The 12,129-nt window shown below is 41.1% G+C and overlaps 1 long non-coding RNA gene across 1 annotated transcript in view; it reads left to right on the forward strand.

The window, feature by feature from the left end:
• Positions 1 to 9,032: 9,032 nt before the first annotated feature.
• LOC118908553 (uncharacterized) overlaps positions 9,033 to 12,129 on the forward strand; it is a 191,745-nt gene continuing 188,648 nt past the window's right edge. Inside the window, exon 1 of the long non-coding RNA XR_005023238.2 lies at positions 9,033 to 9,499. This is a non-coding gene — a long non-coding RNA (uncharacterized LOC118908553). The remainder of the gene's footprint in view (positions 9,500 to 12,129) is intronic.

Below are 12,129 nucleotides of genomic sequence, written 5' to 3' on the forward strand. Positions count from 1 at the left end.
AATATCAATTATATTGAAATAGAGATTCAGTGAATTTACATTTGTCTTTAGAGATATTTATTTTAATTAGAATCTTATTTTTATTAGTTTCCTTTTCAGAGGTACAGTAACTACAGGAACTACAAAATCTGTAGGTAACCATATATAAAACTTAGCCCCCCCCCAAATAAAATTAACCTTCTAGCCTGAAGGCTAACAGGAATTAGATAGCCCCTCTCTTAGCCTACATTCACACAGGGGCTGTTTTGTCTCCAGTGCATTGCAACATTACAGACTTTTTAGTGATTGGGATATAGCCTCAGATACCAAACTGCCACCAGCTGGTTTAACTTTAATAAAACATCAAGCTGCTAAACATGTCATACCATTTTGGCTCCAGCATTTAGTGTACTGATTGCTTATAGTTTCTGGAATGCAGGCACGCAGTAAATAGAGCAAGATGTGTAAAATATTTATTTTATATTATTCTTTGGCAACATTTGGATCACATACTGTCACTTTTTAAGCATTTAGAAACTCTTTTTAGCATGTAATATCATTTAACAGTGAGACTTACCCTCTTAAAAGGTCATATAAAACTTGAAAATGCTGGAGTTTATGACCTGGGAACCCCTTTTAGGCATTCAGTCAGAGAATGACAGGTAGCTGTCAGAGAATAATCAATTGTTGCTTGATAGCAACTCATTTTATTCATAGATTAGCACATTCTTTGCTCTCAGATGGGCAGTGAAATGTTCTTTCTGGGTGTTCCCTGATACTCCTTAGGAGGGAAGACTCTTGTAGGGTGTTGAGCAACAGCATGGATCTTAAGTGGTAATAAAGAGGAAATGATGTGGAGTGGTCAGTAGGTAGTTGAGAGAAAAGCAGTATGAGTTGCAGAGGAATAAGTAGAGAGAAGGGGAAAAGGCTGGTATTTAGAGGCAAAAAAAGGGGGAAAAGATCTCCAAAGAGAGAGAACACAGATTGAGAAAAATAAGTTGTATTTTCCTGGGAGCTGACCACCCACCTGTGTGCTGGACCCTCGATGAGCGGATGCTAGAGTCGGAATACAGCTGATATGCCACAATGTTCCCATGGCCAAACACCCAAAAACAGATACATTCTGCCCTGGGCCAGCCGCCTATTTTCCCCATGAGGTCCTCATGACAGATTCATGATCAGGAACAGGTCCCAGTGATGGGGTGACTAGGTGTTATTGAACCTAAACACCAAAGCAGAGTTCCAGTAAGAGAGCTTGACCAAACTGAAGTTTCCTTTCTCCAGAGCAAGTTAGGCCCACTGAGCCTCAGATAAAGCAGGTGATAAGGTTGTCTCTACCTGTACCCTCATGTCCCAGAATGCTCGGTGACTGGTTCAGTCATCATGAGATAAGAACTGTCTGATGACAATGAATAGTGGGCAATGGAGCCAGACCAAGCTGGCCTAGATTCTCTTCCAGAGCTACCAACAGGAAGGAATGAGAGCATCTAAGGAGGGACACAGAGATGCCAGGCCTGTAGGAGCAGTCCTAGGCTCTTACCATCCCTTTAGCAAGAAAGAGAAGTGAGGCCATGCCATGCCCACATGTGATATACCCTTTATCACTTCTGCAAGTTTGCCCATCAGTGTCCTTAAGTTTCAGCAACTCTTCCCTTCTTGGGAGGCAAAGTTTCTTGTTACTGATCCTAGGAAGGTAGGAATCAGGTTAGGGGTAAGAAAGGAAGGAAAGAGTCTTGACTTTTCCTAGGCACCAGTAGTCCTCATTTTATTCTGTTATGTTATATAAATATAGTGTGGACAGAATAGAATAGTGTCTACTGAGTGCAATATTCAGGTCGTCCCAGACCTTTGTGAATTTCCATTGAACAAAACTGGTTAATTGTTTATAAACCTCTGGCTCTTGGATCCTCATTATTACCAATATGTCATACTTTTACCAAACTCTTGGCCCTGTTAGGACCACTCTTCTTATATGTGACCTCTTTACCTTAATGGTCTTCTTTCTGAATGCTGCCTGCCTGCCTGACCACTCAAAGGCCTCCGACTCCTCTTTTAAGTGACCTCACATCTTTAAGTCAAAATTCTGATTCTTGACTTTAAAAGAGAGTAGATATTTAGGCAGTAGAAAATTTTCCAGTAGATATTTTCAGTAGGAAAGCTTTTAATTTTAAAACAACAACAAAAGAGCTATTTACAGGGACCAATTTAGCAACATTCATTTCCATAGTCATTTTCTTTTTATAGGCTGTAAATAAATTTGCAAAATCATGTAACTTCATGGTAATAACATGACCTGGAAATTACAAGGTAATTAAGCTCAAAGCATCTAAGTATAGTACTCCAAGAATAATTTACTTCTAGGTGCCAGGAGTCAAGATTTTTGCTGCTAAGCACTAATGCAAAATGAATTAGTACTGGAAGTTCCAAGCTGTCACACTCCACAGATTAGAGGGGCTGCCTCTGTAGTTGCTGGATGTAATTAATGACTGCATGGAGTGTAAGCAGTTGTGTCATAAGAATGTTTAGAGATGCCTTGTATTGTGATTTCAAAACAAGTGTAGGTAGAAGGTAAATATAAGCATTTGAGTGGCCTGTATAAAGAACCAGTGCCCTAAAAGTCAGGGTTCAATCAAACCTGGATGTACCCGAGGGTTTGAAAATGGAGATGACAGTCTGCTGTGTAGTTTGAGTTAGTTGAGAACACTGGAAGGGCCTGGAAGAGATTTTTCCATGGTAAAAATGGAAAGCTCTCAGATCACAGTTTGGACTGTCCAATCTCAGTGGAAAAGAATCTCAAGCCAAGCATTTACCCTAAATCACAAGGCTAACTGCCTGCCCCAAAGGCAGCCAGCCAACAGGCCTGTGGTGGCCGTCTTGACATGCACAATGTTCTCGTGGGCTGTCCTTATCTGCCGCTCCATATGGCTGGCACTGAAGGGGCCTTTCTTTCTACTGAAAAGGAAGAGATAAAATACTTAAGGTCACCTCCTCATTGTCTGCCTGGGCATCCTGAGAAGACAATAAAGAGATGTACCGTGTTCTAGCCTGCTAAAGAGCTGCTGTTGTCCGTGGTATTTTGTGGCTACTTGTAGTGGCTGCAAGTGTACTGGGAATAGAGTCAATGTTGCTGCCTCTTTAGGGCCTCAGGATGTTGGTACCCCCAATCTTAGGTGGTACCCTAAAATCACTTCTTTTCTCGAGGTTGCCCTCTCCCATGACTCTTCTGCGCTCTGCTCATCTTCCCTGCAGCCTGCCTCTTCAGCCCCGCGAAAGGAGCCATTCTGCTCCTGCTAACCCTGGGGCATCCTTGTGTTTTCCCTGCATCTGCCCACATCTTCTAAGCATCTCCTTCACTAACCCTTCTTTGGATTACCCTAATTTGAATAAGCTATCTGCTTCCTGTTGGGATGCTGCTGATATGATTACTGATGTTTGAGGGGGATATTTTAGTTAAATATTTGTCATTGATATCTATTTTAACTGTTAAGAGCTGGTGGTCTGGGGAATACAAATTCTAATCCTTTGTGGTTTTCTTTATTTTTGTTTTTGTAACTTGTGAGCTGGAATGTGGCCCATTTTTATAAATGATTCATAAATGTGTAAACATTCATATTCTTTATGTGGAAGACAGGATTCTACATAGATTCATTATATAAAACTTAAAAAAAAATCAGCTTCACTAACAGTGTACCTTTGAAAAATCTTGAAGTACCACATTTGAAGTACTCCTCGAACATGAATTTTCTCCCCTAAAAATATGGTAACGCACTACTGAAAAATGTAAGCCAACCCCCCAGAATGCTAAAAAGAGAAACATCGCAAACTCAGATGTGTAGATAAAGAGACAAATGGACAGGTAGCTGCTGAGCTGTCTGCTAAGAAGCTCAGTCCCCCTAGGTGAGACCCTCAGAACTTTAGGCTTCAGGAACAGTCTCACACATAGCTACATGCCAGAGACTTCGGAGCACTCACGTGTAACCAGACCTGCAAGTGACCTGTGTCTTGTGAATCTTTGCCTGTCACTAGACAAGGCACAGAACAGTTAGGACGCAGGCACAGTCACAGCCACGCTAGGACAGATCACTGGTGAGAGTGCCCATGTAGAGGGCATAGGGATGATGGCAGCATTGGGTGCGTGGCATGCAAGGCACATACGTGCTCAGGCTGCAGGCAGCCTGTATGTGTGTCAGTAGAAACCATAGAGAGAGGAGAAAGGTGAACAATTCAGGTATTTCTACATTTCCTTTTCTCCTGGTTTTTGCTTTTGAATCTGATTTTGTAAGACCTAGTGTCTAATAAGAGACATCAACATACTTAAACTTATAATGAATGTACATTAACTTTTAATGCTCACATCTTGTATATGTTTTTTAATCATTTTGTTTGCTTGATTTACTAGTGACTAAAGAGATGTGATACAGTTTCTTGTTATGACTGTGTCAATTTCTGCCTGGAATCTCTTTTCTTCACCAATATAACATATCTGTCATGTATCCCATTTCCTGATCTTGGTTCTCTAAGGGGACAGTTATCCTTCAGTTAATTTACCCTAAGTCATTATTGATTGGTAATGAATTAATATGTTGTCTGAATCCATCGGCTATATCTAGAAAGCTCCTCTACTTAAAAAATGTTCAATTCTGAAAGAGTCTATTCGTAAGTCAAAGAGACCACGAATGCCTTTTGTGGCCATAGTTAAAGTGCTTCTGCTCTGGTGTGTTTGTTTGCTCATATTTATAGGATCTTGGATCAATGAGCATTCCAATGTTAAGAATGTATATTAGAGTCTCTGCTGTATTAGTTTAAATTGTGTATCTGCTCCACATTGAGGAAGAGATAGAATGCACTTTGGGGGACATAATAGACATGGAATTCATACCCTCCTTCAAGAAAGGACTCTCCCCTCAGCTGCAAGATTTTCTTAGCTGATAGCATCCAGTTGTTCCTTCTCAGTGCACCCTAGGTTTTGAGCCAAGGTCAAGCTCTTTCTGGGGTAGCCCCAGCTAATGACAGAGCAGCACAGTGATATGATGCCTTAACCTTTTCTGCTCAGTGGAAGACTCCCCTGTGGGGAAGTCTGTGCCCTGCCGGGTCCTGTTGGGCTGCTAGGTCTATCTAGCATCTAAAAACCCTGCCCCATTCAGCTTCCTCCCTTTTCCTTTCACAGATGTTACTTTCTAATGACCCTTCTGCAGGCCTAACTCCGTCTTAGTATCTGCTTCCCAGAGGACCCAGCGGGCACCAGGGTTAATCCAAAATGTCCGTTCCAGTCCAGTTCTTTTACTTTTTCTCCATGCTGCTTCTATAATCCGCCTGGAAAGATAAAAATCTTATTTCAGTGTTGAAATCAGGTTTTCTTTCACCCTGTGAAGTGATGTGCCCCAAGATTCATCAGTAATTTCAGGGAGCCATTGGTTCACAGTGCTCCTACGACTCTTCCTCGGTCTCAAGGTATTTTTCCTGGGCAAACTCAATAGTGCTGAGGCACAAATGTTCTGCCGCAGATGCTACTGACAAGATACTGCAAGGAAACGATACACAGATTCCATCCAGGGTGCCAGTCTGCATCCATGTGTGGGGAGGCCATGCAGGGAGAAGCGGATTTTTAGGCAGTTTCAATTCTAAATGGAAGGTGTTAGTTTTCAGAGTTTGGTCTCCATCTATACCTTTACCATTCCTAGAAAATGTTAGCATAGGGTTGGTAAACTGTGCTTGGGCATGGAGGGGTCAGAGAATGAAGTAAAGTGAACTCCAGACAAGAGATATGTGGCTTGCTAAAGAAATGAGGATAACAACAGTAAAATCGGTCCTTAAGTTACTCAACTCATTCAGAAAAGTGACAGCACGTGGCCAAAATGCACATAAGGTGTTCTCACCATCCATTTCATCTGAACTTCCAGACTTCTGAAATTCTAGGCACACCCCAGTAATAATATCCCAACATAATGTGTAGATAATGTGGATTTACCATGAATATACAGGGTAGGCACACACTGTTGAGTTAGGGGTTGAGTGATGGTCTAGGGCTAGTGCTGATGGCCCAGTGGACCACATCCAGTGTGATGTATAAAGCCTCACAGAGTTCTAACAAGCGGGTGAGATATTTGTTCACCACAACTTTTCCTTTTGTTCACAACTCAATGAGGCTGACCAGATCCATACATCTTTAAGCTAGTTTCTTTTAGTCTGTGTTAAGCTAGTAACAGCTGCACTGTGATTCCTGCCTGTTTGGGAATAGGAGTGCAGGGGTTGGGAGTAATGACAAGTTGGTATTAGGAGTAGAAAATGAAGAATTTAAAAAACAAGGATTCATCTACCTTGGGGAAGGGGGTCTCTATGAAGGTGATTGTAGACTAAGTGATTTGCAACCAATACGTGCCCCTTTCTCCCCATATGTCCTGAAGGTAATTCCAGATGCACAGGTAGAGAAGTAACTGGGAGGGGTCAGGGGTCACCTTGCTGTCATGAATCTCTTGCAGACTGGTTCCTAGAGCTCCCTCAGCCCTGCCTGGCATCATCTACCGTATCTTTTGGCAGCAGCATGTGTGAAAGCTCCACTCCTCCCTGAGCACCTTTATTCTCCAAATGTCAGCATCAGAGAACCATTCTGGAGAGCAAAAAAAATAAAATAAAACCTCTTGCAGCTCCTTTAAGACAGAAGTACTTTACACATGCATTTTTAAAAGAGGGTTGCCATGCTTCCTTTTTTTTACTTTGGGTAACCTATTTACTGTGTTTTGCTGGAGATAAAATGGAGAGCATCTGTCGGTGGAGTTAGTATCTACTTGTTTCCCTACCTCAAAGGATTGTTTGCAGAATGCCATTGCTACCTGTTTATTACTCCTTATACATCAGCATCTGCCCAAATGGGTTCTGTGGAACAGTGGTCCTTTGAGATGCTCATGAAGAAACAAGTTTGGTTCAATTTGGTCTTGAGAAGTGCTGCCTACTGTACCTCGTTTTTAGAGATTCATAGTTCAAGTTAAAGAATCTGAGGAGTTGTTAAGCTTTAGTGTTTCCTAAACTGATTTGATGATGGACTTTTTTCATATGTATATAAACTTTATTAATTCCACAATAGAGAATACTTATAGTAGCCGTGTACTGAGGACATGCAGTTAAACATTAAGTGCCTGTGCACTTAATGCTTCGGTTTAGGTCCCAGCTATGACATTTACTATGTGACCTTGGACAAGTTTATTATCAATTGAAATCAGGCTCCTCACCTGGAAAATGAGAATAATAATAATACCACATTAGGATTGCTCTGAGGTTCAAATGTGTTCAGGTATTTAAAGTGCTTAGTACAATGCCTGGCACATAGTAAGTATTCCATAATGTTTCCTGTTGTCATTGTGATTTTCCGTGTTTATCTTCAGAAAACAATATTAATGTAATAACCATAAGTAAGAAGTAAATATAATTTCATGGTTGACAAACTTTCTTATGTATGCACACTCAGTCTCATATATACATACTCAGGATAGGAAATGTTGTTGTTATACCCATTTTACAGATTATGAAAAAAAGGCTAAGAAATTTGAGTACATTTCATGAGTGGGCAGTAAAGGGGAAAGCCAGAATCAAATATGGCTCTTTGACATCACATCCTGTGCCTTTTCTTGAATATATTTGGTTTCCCTATGATTCCAAATGAAAAAATGAAAACTGTCTACTTATAATAGCTGAGAAGATCTGCCTTTCAAAAGATACATAGCTTAAACCTCAAAGTTAGAAGATAAAGGCATTGTAGTGGATGAAATTTAACTAAGGCAAATAATACAGAGACGTTCTGAGTTATAAAATCCCTGCACTAGTATTATGGGATAATGAAGAGCACTTACATGGGACATAAATCCATTCACCAGGTTACAAACTCAAAATCAGTACATATGATGTGGCCAAGGATTGTTATGTTTTTTTGCATGCACGTGAAAAGTCAAGATGTTGAAATACTGAATTTCTATGACAGTTTGAGAGTTATAGGGAAAATAAAACTGAATACTTGATATTTGGATTTGAGCCAAAAATTATTTCTTCGTCCTTATTTTAGCATAATTGATCTCCTTGCATAATCTGATATTTGGAAATATTGGGCTGTGGCACTTAAAATTTCCTAGAAAATGCAGTTTGGTGCATTAGTCCTATAGATCTTAGACTTATATGTTACTACCATTCTTGACTCATCTTTGCTTCTCTGACTAATGTTGGAATAATTAGGTGATCTTCGAAGCAGTTTTTTTGGGATAGTGTCAAGGCTAGTATGTTCAGACAATCTAAGATTTCTGTTTAAAAAAAAGGTGGCAATAATGAAAGGAGGGTAGGGGTAGGACCATGATATCACTGACTTACCATTAACTACTTCTATAAACAAAGACAGTCTCATCACAAGTTCAGTTTCTGGTCAAAAGAGTTAACAAAATCAAGTAAAAACATCCATGCAGAGGGGTGGGCAGGAGTAGAGGGGAAAATATTTCATTCTGCCCAAATCACAGTGGTCCAGTGATATGACACCAGATTGGTCCAATTGACAAACGAAAAATGACATAAACCTTTCCCTTAGATCGCTATTGCTAGACTTTAGAGCCCTATATTCCCCCCAAAGTTTATCTTTCCTTATGAATTATTTTGCTTCTCTTAATTAGAAAGTGGTATCCATTTCTTCCCATTTTGCTTTCCTTACCAGGGAGCTCAGAGCAAAACTGCCAAATCATAGTCATGACTGCCTGTATTTGAAACTTGATGCAGTCCCATCGCCTCTGCAGTTATGATTGCTAATATTAATTTCTCTACATACAGATTTTTATATTTGTGTGCTGATATTATGTCCTTTTTTATCTGTAGAAATGAGAGTGAAATGGAGGCAACAAGGAAGGAATACATTTAAGAGAGAGATTTTCAACAATTAAGCATTGAAAAAATTTAAAATTTTCTTCATTAGCATTCAATTAACTGATTTCTCCCCACCTAGATATTTTACTTAATGATCAAATTAGTACAAAAGCATTGTGAGAAGATTGAAGGATATGTTCAGGTAGGGGACAAAGGGAATGATGGAAATGAGCTGATGGGAAGACTTATCCCAGTTAGTACCTGTGACTTTTATTAAAGGTTCAGAGGAAACAGTTGTCAAAATTAAGCATTTTGCAAAATAGAGAAATCCCATTACTTCCATTCATCTGAGAGCAGCCAAGAAGACAAAAGGAATTGAAAAGTGAATTTTGGGGGGAATTACACAGGTTCACACAGAGGGTACTCTCCTAGTTACAGTTTTCTGAGATATTTTGCCTGACTCTAAGATCGTGGTATTTCCATGTCCTTTTAAAAAGTTTTTGTTTTCTGCAGGGCATCAGGAAGGAAATCCCTAGGACACTTCATGTTTCCCAGGCGAAAGAGAATTCATTTCATTGCAATTTGGAGTGGAAGCTGGCCTTGTTGTTTATCTGGAGGCCCCTCCAGAATCCTCCATCCCAACAACTCCTGGGTTTGACGGCGAGGATACTTTTGGCAAGAGGAAAAGGTAAAAAGAGGAAATGAGCAGCTTAGCTGGTGCTCCCCCTCTCCCCAGCTGACACATTTGCTGCTATGACTGTGGGCATCTCCTAAGGCCCGTGGTGTTGTGACACAGCTATTTTCTTATTGTTTTGTCTCGGATCTCAGTTTGCAGACTTGCAACTTTCTGAAGACCGGTGACTATTTATTTATAAGCCCCTAACAGCTATTAAGTGTGTATGTGGAGGCAAGCAAATTGCTGCCACGTGCATAAAACAAAGTGATTTGTATCTACAATTTACATTTATTCTCCAGGTATGTTTGACATTAATGTTGTGACTGAACTGCCTTGATGAAGATTAATTATATGAACATTTTTTGCTGACTTTGTGAGCAGCCAAGCTGATTGTTTTATCTGATTTCCTAAGGTTGGTGCCTAACAGCATGATGGGAAGCATTTCTTAGCTGTGCTTGGCACCTTCACAGATTAAGTGCCCCAGACCAGTCTTATCTAATAAGCATTTGGGGAAAGGTTTTTGCTAGCTACCGTGTTCCAGCTTACTTGGTTATGAAGGAAGAAGTAGAAGAATGATCGGTTCTTGGAATTTTGTAGACATTTGGACTTGGGTAGAATTCCCCAGAATTAAATAAGAATTGTGCTTTGTAAGTGAGTAAAGATGTGCTCCACACACAAGAAAAGACAATTTATTCAGTTTTTCCTGCTCAACCTGGTCTAGGCCCCAGACACCTTGAGTTGGAGAAAATTAGGCTCTCAGGGGCTTCGTTTTTCTCCTTTGTGAAATGGGGAGAATTACAGAATCTCCCTGTGCTCAGTGTATACTACTCACATTGACATACCTGGATAAAAGGGACATGCTATAGATGCCCTTAGGGGGCCCAACTCAAGTCTTACAAAATCAGAATCAACAAGGTAGAGGCTGTGTATATCCAGTTAGGGTTTAGAAGGTCCTTCTACTGTCCCTTGAGATCATAGAGAAACCCTGAGGGGCTTACATGTCCCCAAGAACTCTGACTAGTAAGGCCTTTGGCTGTCAGACTCACCGTCCAGGCCTGCGTGTGCCTTCAGCTCAGAGACTTCTGCAGCAGGCCTGGGGTGGGAGCTCTGTGCCCAGGTTCCAAAAGCCTCAAGGCCTAATGTTTCAGGCCTCTGGCATCCACAGCTATTCCACCAGAAATATGATTCTTGGGAGTGGAGGTGAGCCCCTGGCCTCTCTCAGAAGCCCCCATCACTACTGTACGTCAGCCAGACTGCTCCCAGCACGGTCTACCTCCCTGGGCCGCACAGCCAGATTAAGCCCATGTGTCCAGGTTGGATAGTAACTGCTGTTTTCATCTCTGTAAAAAAAAAAAAGTAAGGCTTAATAAACTCTTGAAGCAAGAAAGCCCAGATCTGGCAAAAAAAGGCTTTTTATGCTGGGCCTAGAGAAAAACACCTCTTGTTTATCCCAGTCCCATAGGTCAGCTAAAAGAAAGCATGATTTACTATTTTCAGAAAATTTTCCTGCCTCGCTTTATTTGAATTCAATTCCCTGATATATGGTTGATGCATTAGTCAGAGTCCAGAATAAGAGCACAAAGATGAGGGTACAGAGTGCGGGAAACCACAGAAACCCTCCAGAAGCCAACAGTTACCAGCAGGAGCAGTTACCACCACTGGCCTGGGGAAGCAGGGGAAGGAGCATCGATGGGGGCTTGTAGCCAAAGCAGCTCTGGGGAGAGGGATGCCCTGCATCCATTCCACTGAGGAATGCTGCTTGGAGGAACCAGGTCTGGCTCTCTTTCATGCCTCTAAAACGTTATTATGCTGGAAGCCAGAAAAGGCAAGGGAGCCCACTGATGTGACCCCTGCTGGCTAAGCTCAGGACAGGGGGCAGAGAAGGATGCGAATAGATGAAGGGGCCAATGAAAGATACCCTGCACACCTTCTTTCCACTCTGGTCTTTTGTCATATCAGCTGCCGTCCATTGGGTACTAGTCATGGGCATTCACTAATACTGGGCACTATTCTAGGCACTGTATATACGTGATCTAGTTTAACCCCTGCAACAGAGCTGACCAATTGTTTTAGGTGTGAAAAATGGGAAGCCCAGAATCCAAGTCTTCTTGGTTTCAAAGGTCATTTCATAATCAGGACACTAACTTTACCTAAGGAATTGGCAGACCAAACCTCCATGTTTTAGCTGGTGTTTGTCAGTAGGAGATAGAGCTGATCTTCTAGGTGTGCCCTCAGAATGGTTCAGAGACACTTTTTTTCATAAGTTTTCATTAAGGAAACTCAAGTATAGCAGGTAGCAATGCTTTGCTTTCTCTCATTAGCCCTTTATTTGTTAATTTATGTATTTATTTCTTAGAAACTTTATTTTCAGAGTGTAACATGCATGCATAAAAGTACTCAAATTCAAGTGCATGGCCTTATGGATTTCCACAAAGTAATTTATTGTGTAACCAGCACCCAGGCCAGAAACAGAACAAGCCCCGGGGCCCCTTACTTGAACTTAGCCCTTCCCAACCATCCTGACTTCAGATCAACATATATTACTCTTTAGTCTTTGGTAGGATGCAACAAGGAGATGAACATACTTATTTTATACATAATGCAGATTTGTTAATGATTTGTTGCACTAGATCAGGGGACAG

Source organism: Manis pentadactyla, chromosome 1, assembly GCF_030020395.1.
Source record: "Manis pentadactyla isolate mManPen7 chromosome 1, mManPen7.hap1, whole genome shotgun sequence".
Lineage (NCBI taxonomy): Eukaryota > Metazoa > Chordata > Mammalia > Pholidota > Manidae > Manis > Manis pentadactyla.